Source organism: Caloenas nicobarica, chromosome 3 (assembly GCF_036013445.1).
Source record: "Caloenas nicobarica isolate bCalNic1 chromosome 3, bCalNic1.hap1, whole genome shotgun sequence".
In the NCBI taxonomy this organism is placed as follows: domain Eukaryota; kingdom Metazoa; phylum Chordata; class Aves; order Columbiformes; family Columbidae; genus Caloenas; species Caloenas nicobarica.
The window spans coordinates 56,388,059-56,400,121 of record NC_088247.1 but is presented as its reverse complement, the minus strand read 5'-3'; positions in this window follow the sequence as shown (position 1 = coordinate 56,400,121).

Sequence of the window (12,063 nt, the reverse complement as noted above, 5' to 3'; positions counted from 1 at the left end):
AAATAACAAGGGAGAGAAAAAAAATCTCGTACACTGTCTCCTTGTTGCCTGATTGCTGAGACTTTAGCTGTAGGATGAAAACAGACAGGACAGGATAGAAAAGACATGCACGCAAGCATGGGCAAATGGGTGCAGCAAGGGAAGTGCACCTCTTCACAGGATTAATTGGCCTCTCAGTCAGAAGTATCTCACTGTGACTTGAATCTAGTCGGTAGTAAAATAGGTCCATAAAGCAGTAAGAAAGGTTCATGTGATACACTGATGAGAAGATGGAGTCCCAAAGCACCTCCAGAAAGAGAACAGACAACAGAGGAGCCTGCGTCACTAACCAGTACTTGAACCATTGACCCATAGTAAGGACGTAACCATGACCAGAGCTACTGGTCATCAGCAAGGATAAAACCACTTAGCCTTAAACATGGGTTCTGGCTTAAGAACTAAATAAGGAATATATACATGCCTTTAAAAACAGCAATGTATTTGCCCACCACCAGGTTTCCTGACCTTGTGTTGTTCCAGGCATAGGGGTCTACTGCTTGTGAGGTCATATCTGTGAAACACTGTAAGTTAGCACAGAACTGAAATCTAAAGCAATTCAATCAAGTGAAGGGAGGATTTTAAATGCTCTACAGTCTACCATCAGAAGATAAAATAATAGATGTCTGCTAGGGATATTAAATTTCTTTTATTTTTAATCCCAATAACTATCACATCTTCTACATCCCTTCTGATCAGAGGAAGGTACAAACTGTGTACCCAGAGATTTTAACACACCTGCCACCACCTGCAATACAACTGCAATCGCAGATGTACAAAGTACCACATTTTAAACTGAAGCATTTATCTCAGTAGAGAAATCCTCTCCCAGCCTATGACTGTGACACACAAAGTTAAATTAAGATTAGAACAAAATCTGAGAGGATAATTTAAAATGAGAATCAAAAGGTTATAAAGCTAAATGCTTTTTCAGAGTCAGTGGTTGTCATAGTAACCACTTGTACAACTTTTTTTTCTTGGAAACAGAGTAAATACTTATCAAAGTGGGCCTCAGTGATACAGTAAATACACAAATTTATTACTATTTGCTGTCAGAGCTGGGTGAAGAAGTCCAGGAAACACTTTTTCTGAATTTGTTTTCCCTCTCAAACCCAAGATCCAATGTTACAAAGTCATTCAAGTGACCAAGGACCTGGAGATGCATGTTTATTGTCTGTTTTGGCCCATCCCTGGGGCCATCCCTGGGGCCTTGCAGCTGCAGCTAAGCAACCAGCTTCATCTGGATAGCACACATTAGGCTATCGTGTTGTGAAGAGTATGACATGATGTACAGCTGGCATGGAAAATTTTATTTAAAGAAACACAGTTTCAAATTAGTCACATTTTTCTGTACTAATTAGATTGTGTTTTTCGTTTGCAGCCAAGATGTATGAGTTACAAGTCTACTGGAAAGAATAACATGTAATGCAAGCTGCGTCCTCTCCAGGCTTTAGCTGTATGGGATAAACCAAAATCTCACTAAACAAGACATTAAAATTATACATAAACTATTCCAAGGTGAATGGTTTAGGTATGTTAACCCATACATTTGAACTGCTGTGAACATCTACAGTTGGAACTTTCAATATATCAGGTGCTTTGGATCACTCAAAAAAAAAAAATCTGCAGATGTGCAGTCTCAGGACAAATTTCTTTAATAAATGCACATGCAAAGAGTGAGGTTTTGATTGCATGTGAAAACATGGTCAAATTTAAGTCATGTGAATTCCTATTTTAGATTTTAAAATTAAAAAGATGAAAAATCATAAAATCTTCTTTCGAAAGATGAAAATTCTTTTAAATTTTTTTTTTTAATTTAAAAATATGTCTGTGACATTCATCCTTATAGCTTTGGATATAGACATACAGCATCTAACTTAGACGAATGTGGATAAAGAAAATGAAGGCAACTCTGATTAAATCGAGTTTTAAAAGCAAGGGTCAAGTGTTGAACTCCAAGCCATGTTTATGATGACTTAAACTACACAGAAGTGACATCAGAGCTACAAAAGACAGAATCCTCATTGCCTTTAAAGCAACGTAGAACAGCTCTACGCTGAAACAGCTGTAGTGCCAGGTGGGAGGTTTTGGACATCTGATGTCATATCACTCTCTTCTTACTACCTCTTTTTTGGAAGAGGCTTTTCTTCAGCTGCACATCAAACGCCCAGAGTTACAAGGTTACTGAAGGTAAGAGAAACTCCTACATGTTCAAGGCTTGTATCAGGGGAAGGGAGATCTGAGTGGCTGCCTTACATCCCAGTGATTGTAAAAACAGAGGAATGGTGTTGGAAGCAAGGCCTGGAACTCTAGTCTCCCCACCACAAACTAATGTTCTTCTTCACTAGGTTATGTGTCAGACTTCTCCCTATGTGCCTTTATGTTGTCTCTTAGATGGAACAAATTCTCTATGATAGGATGCTACTCGAAAAAAAAAAAAGTCTTCCCCTAAAGGCTGGCTTGAGGGTTGTCCTGTGTCTTAACGGTTTGAGAATGTAGACTGGTATTCCCTCAGGAGTATAGTCAGGAGGCAACTGAGTTTGTATTTTACACCAAGATAACCCAGTGGGAGCTGCTTTTGTGGGAGAGGGGAAAGTGGAACATTGTGGACATAAAGTGTCAACAATAATATCATTTTCTGAAGATCCCGGCTTTGGGAAGTGTTTAGTTTTCTCAACAACACCTACTACACTAAGCCTCTCTGGGAGACAGATAGAAAACACATTGGCTACATCTGTACTACTAAATCATATGAGTGTGGGACTGTTTTCTGTCACTGAGTCCAATTGGCATGGAGCAGCCTACATCCATACTCCTAAATTCTCATCTTCCAAAACATGCTGGCGGCAGCCAAATTGCCTGTGATCTTTGAATGACCCTTGGCCTCTGGAAATCCTTACTGTACTCAGCAATTGTTTGAGATAGTGCTAGCTGGTCCAGGTCATAATCATACTAGGAACCTCCTAACAATTTAACAGTTAGATGACTGAGTTTTCCTATTCAGGAACATTCCCAGTGCAGTCTAATTTACTAATATAGATGCTGTCATTTTAACTCTTCCCCAAACAGGCACGGGTGTGAATTAGCAGTTAAGCAGACTGTCACAACTGGGCTAGTTCTGGAAATGTAGACAATTAAATTCAATTAAATGTTCAGTTTGCAAGATAGAAATTTGGATTTTGACATCCAGACTTCGCCTAAGACTTTCACCTATGTATATGCTGCTAAAATGTCTTGGTATGACTCTATAGTTCTGATGTAGCAAGTGTTTTCAGAATGACCAAATGAAAGCTTCTAGGCTCAATTTTCTTCATAAACAGCACAATTTCCCTCTCCTGAAGACACCAGCCATACAGCTGTTTCTCAGCTGCATGAAACACAATATAAAATTTCTGCAGGAAACCAGAATTTGTTCTGGTTTTTCATTCTATATAAATTTTTCTACACAGCTCGACTTAGGACAAAATTCTAGTTTAAAGTATCTATTTCCCATTTCTATTATATATACATCTATATAAATTATATATATAAAAATTATATATAAATATATATATAATAGTTGGTTTGTGATATTATCACCTATAACACTTGGCACTATTCCTTTCACTATTTATTCAGCCTTTGAATGTCTGAAAAAGAAAACTTGCATTAAATTCGAGCCTGAATTATGATCTGCTAAAAAGAACTCCCCATAAATTTTTCTAGATTTCTGATGGACATGTGAATCTGCTGTTTCAACACCCACTGAGGATTCAGAAGTACAGAGTCTTAGGCAAGGTGGTGAATATATTATAAAACAAAAGTAGCTGATGCATGAATAAGTCATATTAATTTTTCGGTCTTGGGTTGAACAGCAAAAGGATTCCTCATACCTACTGTGGGGAAGAGAATAATGCCTAACGCCTTCTTTTAGAGAACTACAGCAGAGAAAAGTCGGTCTCTTCTTATCACAGCTCTTCTTCAGGATGTGCCTGGTTGCTTTGTTGACGGACACTGAAATTCTCCAGCTCAGTTCACTCACTGGTTGACTTAGTGGCCCTGTGAAGTAAGTTGCCATGCTTACTATGCTGGGAGACTGTATAGACTCTGGGGTACAAAATGTTTTTTTCCTCCATTTCTAAGGCTTGCGTATCATCTAAAATGTGTGCTATACATAGAAATAAAAGCCATGAGATTTTAAAGCAGATAGAAAACTACTGCACTACACAGTGGAAGTTCTTGTTGCACAGAACCAGAGACCAAAAGATATCTTGATGCCTGAAGCAGAAACAAACTGAGCCCAAGCATCTCCACCAACACACTGGAAAGTGGCAGGGAAGGCTGGGTCTTCCAGGAAGGAGCTGGGTCACCCTGAATAGAGAGAATAAGTGAAAGAAAAGAAAAAAATTAGATTAACAATCTCTCCTCTCAGTATATATCATAGTTATTTAGACCACAAGTGGAAGCTTTTGAAGTTTGTTCCTCACCTTTTTCCAGTGCTACAAATGGCAGTAGATTGTGTACTTTCTTAGTTCAAAGGATAAAGCTGATTGCTTCATCATTTGATGCACAATAATAAAAAATAACTAGCATCTCTCTTCAACTTAGAGAAAAGTCAGTGTCTGTACACTCTTTTGTACACCTGAAGTAAAATCAGCTTGATAAGAGCAGTGGGATAAATTAGACCTTTGAAAAGAATCTAGATCTTCAAATTAGACATAGTCAGGCATTTGGGTTTTTTCTTTTTGATAAGACAATTTTTATGCGAATACATTGAAACATGCTGCTTTAGTTAAGTCTAACTGTTCATGAACCATTTCAAAAAGTTTTTGGATTTTTCTTGGGGTTAAAAAGGGCCTTTTTATCCAGATACATTTTGCAAAATGAGAAAACCTTTTTCCCACCCCACTCTGCTTCTGATCTATACTTTTGCACCCACTATACTGAACATTGCCACAATTGTGTGGAAAAAAACTCTTGAGCCCACAGAGGAAAAGCACTGCTGTGGCCAAGAGCTGATCAGTGCAGGAGAGGAAGTGAATAATTGGGAAGATCTGGTTATTGCTCTTGGATTCTCGATTCTCCACCAGCACTGGCCACAGAGGCAGCATGCGTTAGAGCAACCCTCAGGCTGGTCTAACCTACCCCAGATGACAATGGTCTTAAGGTGGCAATCTGCCAGATGGAATTATCTGGAGCACAGTAGCACTCCAGTCTCATCCCCTTCAGCTTCTGGCACCATTATTATATAGGCTGAGATTGGTAAGATTCAGAGTCATGCCAAATCTAATGTCTACTAAAAACTCCCTTCTGCTAGGAAATTTTCATTTGGCCAAATACAACTAAATTCCTGAGGCACAGAGAGACCAGCAGATGGAACTGAATCTGTCCCAGTGTATTTTTGGTCCATCCTCTTGTTAACTCCTAAGTTAAGAAAATTTTCTCAGCTTAAAAGAGCCCTGCTGTGGTGTCCTGTTGTGGTGATCCCACAACTTTATAGTACGCTTTGCACCAGAACTCAATGTCACTGACGCATCTCAAAGTGAGAGGTCACATCAAGAAGAGAATCAGCCAAGAAATCTGACAAGATACAGCTTTCTTGGTGCTAATGGAGCCAAGATTTGCAAAAAAAGGCTGTTTCTGAAGATTAAAAGATAGCAATGCTGCTGGTGATAACCACCATTTCTTACACAATTGCTGCCATGGTTACAGAAAGTCCTGTTCAGAGAGAATGTAGCAGAAGAAAACAGGGACTTAAATCGAGCTTTTATAAATACGTGTGCATGTGTATGTCTGTTTATAAAATGACACAGTAAAAATAATACCCCCCCCAAACCTTGTTTTCACACACACACACACACACACACACAGAAAATAACGACAACAAAACCACTTCTATTTCTAGTCAATATAAAAGGGCAGTTCAGATAAGAAGGCGGTAGGACTATAACTAAAATTAGCACACAGTTGCCAAAATCTTGTCCTTGGGAGGAGAAATACCTTTGATCACTGAGCTTATCCTCTGTGCTCTCAGTAATGAGCATCAAAACCACCTTGTCCAGGAGACATAACAGGGAACTGCTCATCAGAAACCTTATGGCTCTGCTTTCCTCACTGGCATGTCCTACCTCAGGCAAACTGCTTACCATCTGTGCGCTTCAGTGTACTGCTGGCGACCACTTTTTAAATTTCCTAGACCAAAAACTTCATTTCACATTGTAGTTCTAGATGGTCGGCAGCACCAAGTCACTCACCTATCACAGGCATTTTAAAATATTACGTTGAACCTCATTGAAGTAGTCAAAATAATACTTGTGCTCTCTGTACGTTTAGCTCAAAGGAATAGTTGACAACAATTTCTAGCTGGGTAAGAATAAGGAAATCCTAGGCAGACGTCCTTTCAGGATAATTTTCGTGTGACCTGAAAATCACCACCTGCTTAATTTCCATAAGCATAAACATTTCACAGTAAACATAAGAAACACCCAAACCAACTTACCCACTTTGTGGGTGGAGCACAAAAGGGTTGGTAATTGGAAATGGCAACAGCCTTAGCTTCTGCTGTACTTATACCTCTTTCTTTCTCACTGCACTTGTCAAAAACACCTGCTCATTGATAAAGGTTCTCCAGTAAGTTAAAGGAGAAATATAAGCTCTTTCACAGAAAGATGGATGAATTTCTGTGTGAAGTCCCCTCTAGTGGTTTTGACAGCAGAACAAGCTAGTATTATCCTTCTCTGTCTGCAACAGGCAATTGAATGTTAGATGTTGAATTTAAAAGGCTACTGTTCTTTGTCATGAACTTGCCTGTGGTTCTTGTTACTGCGGTATCCGCTCCCTAAATTACTAGGGAAAAAAGATTACTTTGATGCAACCAAGTGAGAGACACAGATGTAAAAGAAGCCGCCAGTTTTTGGTGTCAAAATTAAGACATCCGTGGCTAAATTTTTTAACATATTAAGCATGGCGTACCTCTTCACATGTTGAAGGCACAGGGATCAGAGATTCCAATGACACATATGAAGACTCAAGTTTTCTACAAATCAGAGCTTATGGTCTTCAGGCAGACATGGAGAAAATGAGTCATGCTTATGCAGTAACTACATGCAAAGGACTGGCATAAATGAAATTTCCACCATCTTCTTTCTTTGTAGCAGATGAGAAAATAGAATCCAGTTGTTTATTGAAGGAGGCAAGCACCTTAATAATGCGAATGTCTCTTGATTTTGGCAGCCCTTTCCAACTTCTGTAAAGCCTGATGTATTTCCAGAGTAGTTCCGCTCAACGTACTGAACTGACAGTGATCTTCTGGAAAAAGGACTACAGACTGAGGTAAATTAAGGTTATCATAAGCCATACAAAAGAATAACAGATTAGAGTTCCATGAGAATATACTGGTATGCCATTTTTATAATAGCTTGCCTTTGCAATACACTGAGGGGTTTTGTTGATTTTGTTGTCGATTGGGGTTTTTGGTTGTTTGCTTTTTGTTTTGTTGTTGTTCTGTGGTTTGGGTGGGGTTTGTTGTGGGATTTGTTGTTGTTTTGGGGATTTGGGTGGGTTTCGTTGTTGTTGTTTTGTTTGTTTGTTTGTGGTTTGTTGGGTTTTTTTCATTTATTTCTCTTAAAGCTTGGGAAATCTGGAAAAAAGCCAACTCCTCATAAAAGTCCATATAGGCTTTACAGCAGACCTCGCATCTTTGGTTGCTTCGTAAAAGTCTCTTCTACCTGAAGTAACTGGAAGTGAATGGAGTAACTGGGAGAAATAGAAGGCTGCTATATTCTGTGTGAGTCAGCCTCTAGACAAAAATGAGAAGCACGCTTTGCCTTCAGCAAATATCCTTGACATTTAATGACACCGTGCAGCAACCAAATTCACTAAGAGCTAGACCGGCATGGAGAGCAGCCACATCACCCAGCCTTGGGCAGCCAGCCCAGTCAGCCCAGTTGCTCTCTAGTCAATGAAGGGAGTTAGGCCCAGAGGTTGATTCAGAAAAAGTACAGGGCCTTGAGAGGTCTTCTTCCTTGTCCTAAGACAAGATCAGCCATCAGTTGTGCCTTCCTGATAGGTAGTCTAACCTGTCCTTGTGAGCCTCCCAAGGCAACCTAACAGTTCATAATTCTTCGAGTTAAAAGGTTTTCCTAATCCTTACCTGCATTGTCATCGCTCCAATTCAAGTCTTTTTTTTTTAAATCATCATTTTGGTCCCAGCCACAGTGGACATATGTGAAAAACTCTTTCAGAGATTGATTCAGAACACGAGGCTAAGAACAGAGAGTGTAGAGAGACCTGTTTTGCAATATGGCCAGCTCAGATCAATGCCCCACCATAGAGACAGCCCTAATCTACTAGGCAGCTGGCAATTGGACTAGATGATTGTTCTAGATTCCTTCCAACTGGAACTATTCTATTCTATTCTATTCTATCCTATTCTATTCTATTCTATTCCATTCCATTCCATTCCATTCCATTCCATTCATCTCCATTCCATTCTAATTATTTTAAACAGCTATATTTTCCTTTAGGATATAGCTGGTTGCTTGTTATGTCAAGAATGAGAATAAATTATTTTTTCCAACACTGAAATATATAAAACCCATGGCCAACTGAAAAGTAAAGTGCAGAGGGAAGTGGAAAAGGAAAGAAAAGCCAGTGGCACACAATGTTTTAATTAATAATAGGTTTCTGGAACTGGGAAATCATGAGAAAAGTCAATATCCTTTGCCTCATAATAAAAGTGGTTTTAAAACCTTTAAATATTATTAAACTAACAGTTTCAAATGCTTTAAAATTCTATTCCACACTGGGCTGGAGATGTGAAAACTCACAGAGTAGCCTCTTTTAATAGCAGGCTGGCTGATGTGACAAAGAGTGTGACTCTCTTTTTAAAATTCTTGAGTTATGTTTTTAGTTGTCTTCTCTTTAACGGAAATCACAGGTAATGAGATGCATATAGCCTTGGGGAGAATTTACTCACTCACTTCAGCAGGAGTACTTTCTTGTTTGACTGAAATACACTAACTGTGGCCAAAATGGTCTCAATACATACCACAAAAATTGAAAATATTTCATTAATAATGGCATGCTGGGACCACTACCTCACAGGGCTTTGAGGAAAATCTTGGTGGTCTTCTCACTTTGGCAGAGAAGATTTGGGACCAAATCTGTGGAAAAGCTGCACTCCATTTAGCACAAAGCCCAGCAAAGGAACAAAAGGCGGTACCATCTAACTGTGGTAGCAGAGTAAAATCCAAGTGTCTAAAGGCCTTCCATGTCAAATCAATAAAATGTTACTTTATCTTCAATCTCTTTGTCAAAAAAATAATTAAAGGGACTTTGGATTCCCAAAGCACTTGCAGTAACCATTGTTTTCCTAACATTCATATCTCACCCTCATTACCAGTTCTTCACATACTAACAAAGTTAACAATGTATTTTTTTAAATTATATTTTCTAAGGCCAACTTTTCCTTCATTTAGCCTTTCTTGTGGGGAAAAAATAAATGAGATTATATCACTAGAGGCAGCTTTCAGTAAGTTTAAGACTTGCTCTGATCTCATTCTTTTACACAGTGGCTGTCCTGTACGATGTCTAGACTGTTAAGTGATGTTTAGACTGTTAAGCAGTCCAAATACTGCTAAAATTCATGAGGGCTGTCCACTTCTGTTATGAAGAGAGACGAAGACCTTTGTATCTCTTTTCCAAAAGTCCTTTTTTCTACTCATAAAATAACATCAATTTTTCAGAGATCACCTTTTCCTTTGGTTAATATTAGGAAACAAAAAGCATCATTTTACTGGGCAAAGGAGAAAAACATGCATTCAAGTAACAGTTGATGAATATGCTGCTAAAAATAAGTCTTCTGTTTGTTTTCAGTTGAGGACAATTTCATGCTGTAGAAACACTTTTTAAAGTTTTCTCACCAGGGAACTGATTTATTGACAATCAATTACTGCTTCCAGATAAGTCTGTTGTGTTTACAGCAATATTTCTACCTCATTTATTTTTAACTGTTTAGTTTTATGTTCTCATAGACTTGTGGAAATTAGTTATTGAAAAAAGCTATTTCTTCACTTTTTCCATCTTTCAGGTCAGTGCCAGATTCTTCCTTATTTTATGATTTAGAGAGCTTTGTTCAGGCTGTTTTAAATATCCCAAAGGATGGTTATTCTACCACTTTTCTTGGAAAAATTTTCTCAGCTTAATAGACTTCATAATTAGCAAAAAAATCCTGTAAATCAGCCTAATTTTCCCATGCTACATTTAATTTTGTTATTCTTCATATTTACAGTGTCCTGGACCACTCTGCACAATCCCACATCCTTCCTTTCTTTTTAACATCTTTCGAAATCCTTGGCTTAGTTTCCTACCCTAATAACTGTTATTACCTGTTCCTTGGGAACAAATCCATTTCTTAGCAGGAGACATCCAGGTAATGCTGGGTACATCCTGTTTACAGACATTTGACAACTTTTAACAGGAGCTGATTTTTTTTAAAGCTGGATGACAGCATCTGATGGTACTCTGTGGCAACTGGGTATAGACAGATCCAAAAATTCAAGTTTGTGGAATGCTTACCTAGCAAAACGTGCTTTATCTGTGTTTGCTTCTGCTAAGATGCCCATGTTTGTGCAACCACACTGTAAAAACGCTGATTAAAAAAGCTGAGGGGTGCTACTTTTCCCTACTCTTCCTCTCAGGACCTTTGTGAAAGCACAAGTGAACATCATGGAGAGGACAGCTAAGCACAACTTTGTTTCTGTTCATGATGTATGTTTGCAATGTTTGAATAGCTGCTGTCTAAAACCATTGGAAGGGCTGCCACTGAGCAACCAGAGAGTTGGTTATGGAACATCAGACAAGACCATGGAGACACTATTTTTCCTCGTATCAGCAAAGCTAACACATGAACAGAAAGGTAGATTAAACTACTCTCTCAATCCTAGAAATGGACATTGCAGGATATATGTAAGATCAGACAAAACCAACTTACATGGTGTCTCTACTCTTTTGTGTACCTCCCAAGGCCAGCAGTATCCAACTCCTGACATATTACCTTTGTCTAGTTGCAGTAGGAAATGTAATTCAGTAAAAATGAAGGATTATTGTCTGAAATTTATCAGCTTGAAAGACTAAATAACAAAGTTGTCAGATACCTCCTGAAAGACAGGTCAGAGCAAGCAGCTGAAAAGCTCCTGCAACGAATCCTTTGCTGGAGGAACTGGAAGCAGCTCTGCTGGTGGCAGGTCCCCTTCAAGAACCTCCCCTTTTGCATCCACTCTCTCTTCTCTGCTGGTTGTGCCAAATGTCAGAGGAACATTATGACATGGTTGTTCTGTGACATAGGACTTAAAAGCCTCTGACAGGCACAGGGACAGTATCAGGCAGTGGGGAATAGGAAACTTTTGAAATCCTAAAGTATAACTGACTATTGTTTGTGAAATTACAGTTGGTAAACAACTTAGAGACTAGCACCACTAACAAGGACAGGATGTTACTGAAAATGTCATTCATCTTCTAAAACTTAATTACCCTCATTGTATACAGATCTGAGAAAGAGGTGTAGAAAGCAGGGTCTTCAGCAGGAGCACAACGATCAGATACACTCACTAGCTAATGAGAACAAATACATTTGAAAAGATTTCTAATTGAACTGACAAATAAGACTTTAATAGGGAGATGAAAAAAGACAAAATCACAAGTTTATGTGGTATAACTAATGTCTAAAAGAATCAACTTTCTATATGGACTTCCTATTCCACAAACCTGAAAAGAGTTAGCCATGTTTTCTGAGAAAGCATTACATTTTGGTCAGCTTTTCCTCAGGTAAGGATTGCTTTTTTCTGTCTTCCTGAGCTTGAAAAAACCTCCAAGATAAATGATGATGCCAGCTCTTTTTTTGTCTGGCAAATGCTATTTGAGCAAATGTGATAAATATGCCAACTATAAGCACAATTGTGGACAAAGTATTGTGTTAAGACTCCATAGAACATTATTGCATATTCATACAACTGGGACTCTACCCAACACTTATCATGACATTTTTCC